Here is a 12545-nt window from a genome sequence, read left to right on the forward strand (position 1 = left end):
TTTTCCAAGGGTGGACTGCTACACAATGAAGAGTTCTTTGATTAAATGGACTGACGTCCAAAATTAGTTCTAATTTTTTCCCAAATGTCAACACGAAATGAAAACATGGAATGTAAAAAAAAAAAAAATACTAAAAATAAATCTGGGAAAAAAAACCTCACTTGCAGGTATGCTGATTTGTCACGTCATCTACACGCCATTCATTATTCACGAGGCCTTTGCTCTGAACCTGCAGTCAAATTCCCTACCTGATCTTCTCTGCCAATCACAATCACATTTCTGCCTTTAAATTTGTGGATGATTGGCTCTCTCTGCATTATGGTTTGCTGGCCTTACTCTTGTTTGTTCTCCACCTAAATCACTGCTTCTGTATGGTCTGACCCTAAACTTCAATTAAAGTGACCAAAGAGTAAAGAGACTTTTTAGGTTTTATTTGTCATCTACATTCATTGTTACATTTGTCATGTTTCTGTCAAGAATACGTGGTGTAGGACCCAAATACAGGAGACTGGGCTTTGGTGACAGAAACAGAATATTTAATACATTTACAGACACATGACAAAAATCATGGAGAAGCATAAAAGAAAGAAAAGTGAAGGGAAGAGATGACCTAACAAAGAAGAACTGAAAACCAGACACTTAAATAGACTAAATCACTGAAATGAAAACAGCTGTGAATCTTGACAAACTTGAAACTGGTGCGACTGAAGGACAACTCAAAACAGAACATGACCAAAACCCATAACATAAATGACAAAAACCAAACCAAAGTCCACAATCCTCACAGTCTCCTCGGGGTCTCTGCACCTTCTAGTGGTTTGGAGGTCCCTGTTTCAGAAGCACAACCCTCTGAAGTCAACCTAGGAGAATTCAAATGTTTTTATTTTTTTAATCCTGTGTTGTGGTTCATCAAACACCTTGACTCTATTACACACTTAGGTTGTCCTTGTTAATGGGAATTGGTTCTCAGTTGACCGACTGGTTAAACAGCAGTGAATGTATTATATAACATCCTTGGATTTATTCCTGTTTCCTCCAAAGCACATCAGTGAGAGGCTGCAGCTTCTGACAGTTCAAACACAAAAATGAGGATTTTTTTCTCTGCTGAATTTGAACTGCTCAGCCTTCAGACGTGTCTCCACCAGCTCTGAAGCCAAACTGCAACATTCACACACACTTCTGCTTGAGTTTTGCTACAGAGAAATTGGAGTTTATTTTCTCAGAAGAAACTAAGATATCCAATTAAACCTGTTTATCTTCTGCTGCTCTGCCGTGTGGATGCCAGGGGAATCAAATTGACGACGTGTCTATTTGCTGCCAGGTTGATTGTGCACAATCAGCCCGGCAGCACGTCGTTTAATTTCCCTTCGGGGATCAATAAAGTAATTTTGAACTAAACCCTTTTCAGTCTTTTCTGTATTGAGCAAGGTGTGTGTACAGTGGTAAGAAGGAGAACTTTACCGCAGCTCAAAACTCTGTGACTGTTTGTCTTACTGAAATATTTCTACAAGCACTGGTGCAGTGAAGAAGAATCTGTCAGAACACCACTTCACTTAAAAAAACACATATTCAAAAGAATTTATGCTTATTTAAAAATAGTGGTTATCTGTGTTTGTCTCTGCGTGAAAGCAGCATGAACAAATAAAACCCAGCTAAGCCTTTGGTTTCGCTGGAAAGGCAGCCCCCTCCCATGCCCCCCTCATGGTCGTTAACATTATATTAACTGTGCTGAAAATGAATGGTCCTCCTCATCATCCTCCTGCTTCATCACGCTGACAATCCTGGTGTCATTAGGCGCAGCAGCAGAGAGCAGAGTGTGGCGCACATCCACTTACGTGTCATTTGTCTTAAACTCATTTAGCCTAAGCAGCCTCACACTGGCTCCCCCTCCTCCCAATCCTCACCCACACATCTTAATATCATAAAGCCTTAATTAATATTGCTGCTTAATTAAACACTCATATTTAAGGAATGTAATAAGAGGAGGGGGGGACGCTCTCATCCGTGGTATTAATTGTCTCAGTCATTAGCTTATTTCTGTTTGTCACTTCATCTGGCTGTGATGAACTTCATAATCTTCCACTGCTGCTGGTTTACTAAAGTGATAAAATGGGCAGTAAAATAAATAAAATGTGCGCACAAGACTATCAAACCCACCAGAGGTGAGTATTAGTATTGGGTGTGACGGGATTTTAAAATTGAATCATCTACGGTTCGTCAGTGCGCAAAGATTTCCTCTGAAGGAGTTTACACCCGGAGACTTTAGAGCTGAAAAAAATAAAGAAATGTATGTTGTTTTAACATTTCCTGATATTCCAGCATTGTGCTCTAAAGTTAATTTACTGCTGAGAAAAACAGTAGAGCATTGCTCAAAATCCTGAAGTCAGATCAATAGATAAGCTCAATCTTACATGAAGGAGTCACTCCATCAAATCAAATGCATTCAAATCACATCATCCTCTCCAGTCACTCTTTCAGATGCAGACTGTTGAGTTCATTCACAGACTCAGGAAATCATTTGCTCCTAAGGCTATCTGACTGCCTAATGCTCCTCTTAGGGTGGGTGGGGGGTTGAGAGAACAACCGGTCCAGTAGTGAATTTGAGTGTTGTTTTTCTGTAAGAGCCCCACTTTACTTCTTTTGTAATACATGAATGAAACTTTATGATTTTTTTGGGATCTCTAGTCGTGTTTCCATTAACTCTGAAATTTCGAAAAACGGAATTTCGATATTAAATTATCCTAATGGAAACACCACAATTTCGAAAAATAAAGTTTTTGCGCTTAGAGGAGGTGGTATTTGGGCCGTATCGAAACAGTAGTTTTTCGAAAAACTGTAATGGAAACACTTTTTTCGAAACAAACGAGTCACGTGACCATTAACCGGATATGACGTTTCGGACAGGAAGCAGGAAAAGCTGGTCAAATGCGCTTTTTCACAGCAACTGGCTGCCTTGGGCACCGCACAGCGGGAGCCACAAGAGGTCCCACAGCATCGCACAGCTCATCAAAAGTTGAGCGTGTCATGCGAAAATGCTGAATCCACAGCTCTTCGGTGAATTCTTCAACCACGATTTCCCAAAACTGTTTGACTCTACGTCGCTCCCACGTTTAAGGAGCCTGCCGCTCCAAGGCTCGGATCAGACGTAGACGTCTTCTCTGAATGGGAAGGATGAGAGCTAGCTCCGTGGCAGAAATGTGAATGAATCTACTGCACATGAAAATAGTGTTTATATCCGTCGTCATGTTTTTTTAATGACTTATCGCGGGAATTACTTCGAGTTTTTCGCATAATCATGGTTTAATGGAAACGCTGTTTTTTCGAAACATTGTTTTATCGAAATTCTAGAAATTTCGAAAAAGTTTTGCGCAAAAGTGTAATGGAAACGCAGCTTCTAAAGGGCTGCAGGGTGTGGTCTTGGTCAGCATGTTACCTCACAGTGAGAAGACCCCTGCTTTGTGTACGTTACTTTTCTCAGAGTGCTCTAAACATGGCCCGTGTATTCTGTGGTGACTGTTGCTTTTCCCTGAGGAGGGAGTGCAGGTCTGTGTCTGTGTGTGGCCCTGTGATGGACTGGCAACCTGTCCAGGCTGCTCAGTGCCTTCCCCCTGTGACAGTTGGGATACGCTCCAGTGACCCCCACCCTGCTTAGGTGATGATGGATGGAATCTTTCACATTTTTGTTGTTTATCTTCCCACTTTTGTGTCTTGGTTTTTCATGCAGTTTTACTCTTTCATTGTTTTTAAATGGCTGTTTGTGATGGCAGGAGACAAACCTGACATTTCCTTCAAGATAAGAAAAATATCTGTCTGTTAATCTGTTCTTCCATCCAACCTTTAGTGGACTCTGCCCTATCAGGGACAGTACAGATTCATGAGAAAGAGAAACCTGTTTTTGAAGGTTTTCTATTTTCTGCTGCTTAAACCTGGAAAACTTGTAATGTTCAGTGGCATTGCACTGCATTTCATCCATATGCAAGCAACACCAACACTGCATGGTGACATTTTAAAGCTGGAGAGCTTTAAAATCAGAATAAGGTCCTAGGGACAGATCTCATCCATGAGCAAAAGTATAACAACTGACAGTTCACCCCACTGTCCTCGATATCTGCTTTACTGAGTTAACCTCTGACTCTGTGTGCATCATATCGATAAAACAGCTGTTAACACAGATTTCACTCTCTCTGTTCTGTGGATCAAAAGACAAAGTTCTATAATCGCCAAGTGTTAGACAGTCAGAAATAGTAATTTAGCCACTTATATGTCAATCACATTTGGCCCTTATGGGTGCATGCTGGCTGTCTGACGGCACAAAATGGGCAAACCTGTTCAGGGCTTGCAGGTGGCCCCCAGAAAAAATTAAAACTGTAGATCACTTGGTGAACCTGTAGAGCAGGGGTGTCACATTCAATTGCACAGGGGGCCAAAACCTACAAAACAACTCATAAAAGAAATAAATTGTTCAAACTTTTAAAATGTAACATTTTTTGTAATAAAAATGAGTAAAAACAGACAGGAATATTATTCCAGAATAAATCAACTTAAACCTTAAATAACTTTTCTCTGCATACTGATATATTAGCAAGATAACATTGGGCTGTTAATAATAATAATATAAAATGCTGTGGAGGGCCAGATATATTTACCCCGTGGGTCTGATCCGGCCCATGGGCTTTGACTTTGACACGTGTACTGTTAAAATGTCACTGCACTTTTTTTCTACGGGCGTGCTGCAGGCGACACGTCATAGCAAGCACTTAACACGTGAGGGTAAGTAAGGGTGAAGTAAATGAGGCACAGACACGTAGTATACAATTTCCACTCTTTTTAACCCCTTAAAATCTTTGATTCGCGCATGGAGCCCATCAGTGCTGTTCAAGTGATAAGTGTGTGCTCCGTCCTTGAAGCCTGACTGTTACAAATTAGAAAATAATCCAATCAGAATCCTAACAGTTCCAAGTTGCATGCCTGAGGGTTGGACAGCTGGTGATGTGGTTATGAGAGAGTGATCCTACTTCAATTTTTGTGGCTGGACCCGGGGTGGTCCTACCAAAACCCAGTCACCAGGTGCTTCTGTGCAAGCTCCAACCACAGGCATGGTTCCAGATTGGGGCTCTTGTGACACCAATTTGGGTGACGTAGTAAAATCTTGCCTTGTTCTTCTCATATGGAAGGTTCAGAACTGCTCTTTGTGTTACAAACAGGCAGACAGCCGGTTCCACGTGCAGCAGGTTTTTTAGCTCAGACAGAAACTAAGCACAGCTAAAAGTCCATAAAGGTAAATCAGTTTCAGAGAGGTAGAGGTCAATCATGAGCATGGGATCATCCAAGTAGAGACTAGAATTGTCAGGATCCAGGCGAGGGTCAGGACGGGCGGCAGACAATCAGAGATAAAGCAGAGTCAGAAACAGAAGATCAGGTCCAGATAGAAACGCTCAGTAATGCAGGCAGAGTGGCACAAACAATACTTCACACTGAGCGAGGCCCTGTGCAGTGCTGAAGTGTCATGTGTTTGATTAGCAGATGAGAGTCTGATGAGTGGCATCAGGGAACTCTTTCACTGCAGTAAGCACTTTACTACTGTAAAGTATCATATATTGGCACAAAGCTGTTTTTCTTTGCTTCTGAATCTGCTGGAGTTACATTAGTTGCGTAAACTATTGAGTTACAGTAGTCAAAAGAATGTAAACACTGGAGCTAAAGCTCCGGTGTTAAAGGGTTAAACATTTCACCCTCAACTGTACATATATGTATTTTGTACTTTGGGGGTCTGCTGGTCCAAAACCCACTTTCATATGCAGAGTTTGCTCTTTTTTTTTAGCTTCCCTCTGACATTTCCAGAACACGCAGGTGAGGCTGTCTGGAGATTCTTCCTCTGAGATAGAAACGCAAACATGTGAAGTTATGTATTTATGAAGGACTTTATGAAGAGAAAACTGAAAAATTCAGAAGACTTGCAGAGACATGAAGCACTGATGTCCACTATGGTTCTGTCTCTACCTCATATAGCAGCATAGTGTAGAATGAAGGACGACAGAAAGGTCAGCACGCTAAGTTTCATTCACTGTTTTATCATAATTTATATCTCTGCTTAACGTCTTCCTGTGACCTTAAAATGAGGAGCTTATGAAATCAGCGCCGGCATAAATATAGATAAAATATCATTCAAAGGCTGTTCCGTTCAAACATTAGGCTGTAATTATGGCAGGCGATCACTATTGATAAGCTGCTGCAGCAGGCATCCGGGCAGGCACTAATGAAATTTCACGCCAAGTGGAAAGATGAGGAATCAAATCAGGAGAGTGGAGTAAGACAGCCGGGAGCTCCGCGGGACCAGGACACCTGAGCTCCCAGAGACCCCACCATGATGGGTTGATCTTTACAATCATAACGCAAAAACACACCATAAGAATCATACATAAAGCCGGTTATCTTGATCATGCAAACCTTACACAGCGTAACTAATATACAGAGCCAATAGAAAAACATTACCAAGCAATTTCCAAAGATATTTTAGAAAATAAAAAGAAGATACAAGCTGTAGAAACTTCAAAATCTAATTGTTAAAAAATCATAAAGAACAGTTTCTGTGTCATCACTCCCCAAAGAGAACCTCAACCTCCACTCCCTGTAACCTCATCGTTCCACTTGACTTCCTCTCATTTACACACAGATACTCTGTCTTACTGCAGCTGATCTTTCTTAAAGAAACTCCCACCTTTCTAGATGTTCTTCCACCTGCTCCTTGCTTTCACTTTCGATCACAATGTTCTCAGTCTACAACCCCATCTTTCAGTCTGTCCATCCTCACAGCAAACAAGAAGGAGCTCAAAGCTGATCCTTGGTGCACTCCCATCTCCACCTTAAACTCCTCTGTCGCTCCTACAGAACATCTTTCTACTGTCTTCCAGCTCTCATACATGTCCCCAACAACTCCAATATTCCTCTCTGTCACTCCAGGCGTCTTCCTCCAAACCACACCTCCTCTCTCTGTATCCTCTCACAGACTTTCTCTTGATCTACAAAGACACAACGCAGCTCCAAACAGTTGTTCACAAATGTTTACTTGTGTCTTCACACCTTCCACTACTCTTTCCCATAACTTCATTTTGTGACTCGTCAGCTTTTTGTATCCCTATTTAGTTTCTACAAGTCTTTATGTCAATGCTCCTCTTACAAAAGTAAACATAAGAACACTTCTCCTCAATTTCTCAGTCACCTTTTTAAACAACCAACATCAGAAAACTACAACCACTTCTCCTAAACATTTTCATATCTCTCTTGGTTCACATATCTGGAAACGTTTCTATGACTGTCCCCGATCACCCAAATCTGCTGCACGTACTTCTTATTCCTGGATATCTGTAAATGCCCAGATCCTCTGCAGAACTTGAGCCCTGGATCCATGTAGACCTTATCCATGGCTACTTTCTTGTGCCCTGTTGCACATTAGCATGAGCAGTGAAAGGGCAGTGAGGGTTTTACACAGCAGCTGAAAGCCTTGCTTATCACCATCACGAAGAGCTTGGGTAAACCAAAACAGACCACATGCTGAGATCGTTAGGGTTTAATAGACTTGATTCCCTTCAGTTCAAAAATAGTTTGTTGATCCTGGAAGGGAAATGAAAATGTTCCACATAAAAGCAGTTATTAAAGCCACTGTGAGTCATTCTGCCGTGGCAAACAGGAAATGTGTTTCTGGCAAAATACTAATATTATTATTTACAGCACATCATTTCTGCATCAGGTTTGTTGACAAACAAAATCTCTGATAATACCTGTCATAAAAGTAATAATACAAATCCACACAGCATTTAGATTGTTTTTGCCACCTAAACCCATATGAGGACTGTTTGAAAACTTTGACCCCGAGAGGCGGATGTCCAGACAGCTCTGCAACTACAACACCTGTGGTCTGCCCTTAGTGGTTGAAGCAGCTTCTATCTTTTTGATAAGAGATGGTGAGGCTCCTTATCATGTTCAGAGTTTGGTTAGATCATGAATCCTGTTCTGTAGAGAAACAGTTGAAATTGTGTATTTAAAAGATTAAATACAACGGTCCTTCATGTCTTCTGCACTATAGGGCACACCCAAAATACGTTCTGGGTGTCAATCAAGAGACGAACTCTTGGTGATTCGCTGATGGCAATTTAAAACATGTTTTTTTCTTTATTCATGTATGACAGCCCGCGATCTACCCGCCGCGATCGATTGTGATCAACGTAACAGGCTACAGGTCAGCCATCTTAGAATCGCTAGATATGTTAGTTTATTCCTAACTCTATTCGTAACTCTTAACCTTATTTGCAACGTGTAATAAACAAACTGTGTACGCTCACTCCCAACCTCAGAGTAATACGTTAAAAAAAAAAAAAAAAAACAGTCCAACACCGCTATGCATATTAGCCACATTAGCCTACTTCCAGTAACACCAAGCCTAGTATGAAACTCTTAAAAAAAAGTGCAATGTTTACCTCTCAAAATCAGCCCAAAATAATATATAAGGCGCTCCAGATTGAAAGGTGCCCTGTTATTTTTTGAAAAAAAATATATATCTATAAATAAATAAAACTTTGAGGTGTGCCTTATAGTACAGAAAATACACTAACTAAACACCATAAATGATATTTTATTGATTTATTTGTTGATTTATGAAGGGAAAATGTTTTAATCTCAATCGGATATGACTTTTTTTAAACACTCAGCTTTAATCACGGCTGTTTATAGTGCTTGTTTCTTCAAATTTAATATTCAATTGCTGCCAAAGCTTTTGTCTTTGATAAACACTATGAAGATCCTCTCTGAAAACAAGGTGCTGGTGAAAAGGAAGCTTCCTTTTCTCTCATCAATCAGCAGCACAAACACACTTCACCAAAACAAAGCAAAAGGAATTTATTCTGTTTCAGATTTTGACGCAACTCTCACTTCTCTGACGGTATCATGATGATGTTAAAGTCTGGAATCATGCTTTCCTTTTGAGCTCAGTTTCCACATAAATGTAGCTCATCCTGCTCACAAGTTTACTGAAACGGAGATCAAACCTATCAGTAACCCAGACATGTGCATGCACACGTGCACCCCGAGTCATTTCCAGCACAAAGTGCCTCATATAAGCTCCCTGATGGTTCAAAGTCTCCCCCCCTGCTCCTTTCCTCTGCTGTCTAATTGACCTAGATCAGGCTCAAATCATTTGAAAAATTAAATATCTCTCAAACCTGTGATGGCTTCGCCAAGCATTGAATCCACCGCCTCAACCTCTACCCCCCAAGTGCTGTGAGGCAGAATCAATCTCTTCAAATGGACCTGATAGAGAGCATGTGTGTTTCCTGTTTGGGGGGGGGGGGGCAGAAATAACCCTGACACTCGTTTTTATTCATGTCTCTGCCACCGCCATGCATCAACCTGTGCAGGAGCTCCCACCCCTAGCCCTTCCTAATCCTGTGCCTCAGTGTGTTTTCTTTCCTCAACAATATATGTTATAGGTGCCCCCCTTCTTTCCTGTGTTTCTCCTGTCAGAACTGTCAGCAGCAGGGGGGAGTGCTGGAAAAGAGCGACGAGGGTGGCCAGCTTCAGTTTCAGGAGGAGTGATTACATGTGATGTAGCTGACATGCCTGTCCTGGTCCACAGGCCCCCCACCCCCGGGTCCTTTAATGTGTTTCATTTCACTCCCCCATCCTCTGTTTGCTGCCCCCATCCTTGACTTTACCTCTTATTTTCCCATGAGCCTCCTGTCTCATTGGCTTTTTTGGCAGATAAGTAAGACTCCCCCAACCAGCTGAGGTGACCCCCCCGCCACCCGCCTGCGCGCCTCTTCGGCTGCACTGCCACCAAAAGCAGAGCAGAGAATTTTTCACTGCTTGCTCCCCCCTGAAGCCTGCATGGTGTTTACCTCTGCAGGTTATCAGTGTGGCAGCATGTCATACAGCTGGTTCAGGCGAGCGCCGGGGACAGCTTACAGTCTAAATGAGGCCTGTCATGATTTCTGTGTTTCGTGTCAATTATTGTACTAAGTTTACAACAAAATACAGGCAAAAAAGAAAAGTTCAGAAGGAACTCCTTATGGTGCACCCTGCTTTTGCCCAAGAATAGCTGGTTAGACTTCAGGATCCCTATTACCGTGCACAGGACTAAGGGTGCTTTAGATGATGAATACACAGATATATAGAATTTTACAAATTCTTGGGGAGCAGGATCTTGTAATTGGAAATTATGTTTTTCTTTCACTACTCTTGTTGAATAATTAAAGTAAGAGGCAGTGTATGGAGTTTGATTTTTTCCCCAAGTTGGAAAGATCACATGCTTTTTTTTCAGAACGGAAAGATGTGTTTTTTTAGGATGGAGCCCAAATAAAGGAGATGTAAAGAAAACAAAACAAGGTCCTAAACTCCAAACTACAATAAAGAAATTAAGGCCTTAGTCCAGGGGGGGCAAACTCAATTGCACAGGGGGCCAAAATCCAAAACACACCTTATATCGTGGGCCGAACAGGACAAACATTTATTGAACACACTAAAACTTTAAAAACGTAACTTTTTAATATAAATATGAATAAAAACAAGCACGAATATTATTCAATAATAAATTAACTTAAACCTAATTTACTTTCAAAATTTTCCCCTGCATAAAAATATATTTTGTCAAAATTATACAAGTTAAAAATAAGCTCAACGTTAAAAAGAAAACTCAAATTTCTTGGTTATTATGTAATTTTATGTATAAAATTACACTTCAAAATATCCCAAAAGACTTTGATTTCTATAAAAAATATTTTAAAATTATATAAATATGGACATGCTGCCGAACAAACCAAGTAAAGCCTGAAAATAAAAATAAAATGAGTTTCTGGTTGTGGTTTTTTTTTTTCCCAATTTTTTTTTCACATTTTCAGGGGCTTATTTCAAGTTTTCAGTTTTTTTTTTCTTTAATATTTTTTTCAAATTTCATTTTTTTTATTTACAATGTCTTGTTTTCAATTTTTCCTAAAAAAAATCAGTTACAATGTCTATTTTTCACTCACTTTAAGTTGATCCTGGTTTGACCCCATAGGATGATGACACTCTTGTGATGTAAAACTGTGTGTTCTGTAAAGAAAGTCATACATAATTATAAATACACTCTCAGCCTCCATAAATGTAGTGTTACTTCAATATGTTACCAGCGCACCATAACATCAGGTTATTGACAATAAAATATAATGATCTGGTGGGCCATATATAATTACCCAGAGGGCCGGATCTGGCCCCTGGGCCTTGACCTTGATACATGTGCACTAGTCACATGCAGATGTATGGGAGTTGACTCGTACAGGTGCTGCAAGTTTTTAGGTTGTCCCAGCACCATTTAAAGAAAATCTACACGTGCCAACGGAGTAAACATTATAAAAGTATTGACGCTGAGAGTCAGTGTGACACACATGCATGCAGCGTCTAAATAAAGCAGCCTGGAGGCTCACAGTGTTTGATTGATGTTTGACCGTGTTTATTTGTTCTCCACATCATTAGTTTCCCAGAAAAATCTGTGTTTAACTCAAACTTCATGTCTCCTGCACTGTCAGACTCCAGCTTTACAGGAGTCACCATCACAATACAGCATCTTTACAGCAGGATCACATATTTGGCTTCTTTGTGGATCCAAGTAAATGAATCACAATAAATCACATGGTGGCTTCAGGAAATGAAAACTGTAAACAAGATCACACGGACCTGAGGAAAGCGGCAGCAGTATTGCAGCTGAAGGATTTTTGTATCCTCAAACGATACCAGAATTTCTTCATTTTTATGACTCATTCAGATTTTAGTCAAAATTCTGAGTCTTTCTGTGGTTGATAAAGTCTGAACGATTTAAAGCTGAATGTGTAAAAGCTGATGTAGTTTTGGATTTTTTTTTTTTTTCCTCTCAATGTGATTTTGGAAAAAAAAAAAAAAAAAAAACTCATAGAAACCTGAAGAACCAGTGTGGTTCTTCGTCCTAACCCCAGAAAGGAAAATTCCGCTCTGCTTCATTTAGCCACCTGCCTATGAGCAAACTTCATATCAATGACAACCACGTCTAAAAAAATTAGTGTTTTGTAATATTTAAGAATGATTTATCATATCCTTTGGTGTATAATGCTACTTAAAATATAATTTGCATATAATCATGTATTATTAGGAGGAATTGCCTTCATTTAAACTTGTTCCATTTAGCATTTTGAACAGATAAGATTATTAAATACCAGAGGTGGGACCAAGTCATTGCTTTGCAAGTCCGAGTCAAGTCCCAAGTCTTCGTCCTCAAGTCCGAGTCAAGTCCCAAGTCAAAAGCACTCAAGTCCCAAGTCGAGTCACAAGTCAAGACCAACAAGTCTCAAGTCGAGTCACAAGTCCTACTATTAATGTTTCAAGTCATTTCAAGTCATTTATAAAACAATGTGATATTAATTACACAGATCATGTGTGCTTTTATGAACTGTATTTTACAAGCATTTTAGCTAAATTCCCACTGAGTTGATGCATCTCCACTTCAAAAATCCCAAATAATTTCTCTATAACAAAAATGCAGTTTA

At 40.2% G+C, this 12545-nt stretch overlaps 1 long non-coding RNA gene across 1 annotated transcript; it reads right to left on the reverse strand.

The window, feature by feature from the left end:
- Nucleotides 1-410: 410 nt before the first annotated feature.
- LOC112153614 lies at nucleotides 411-11275 on the reverse strand. Its single transcript, XR_002920519.2, has 2 exons — nucleotides 11019-11275; nucleotides 411-860 (listed from the first exon to the last, which is right to left on the reverse strand). It is a non-coding gene; the product is annotated as an uncharacterized LOC112153614 (long non-coding RNA).
- Nucleotides 11276-12545: the final 1270 nt, after the last annotated feature.

The sequence above is a fragment of the Oryzias melastigma genome, linkage group LG10, assembly GCF_002922805.2.
Source record: "Oryzias melastigma strain HK-1 linkage group LG10, ASM292280v2, whole genome shotgun sequence".
NCBI lineage: Eukaryota > Metazoa > Chordata > Actinopteri > Beloniformes > Adrianichthyidae > Oryzias > Oryzias melastigma.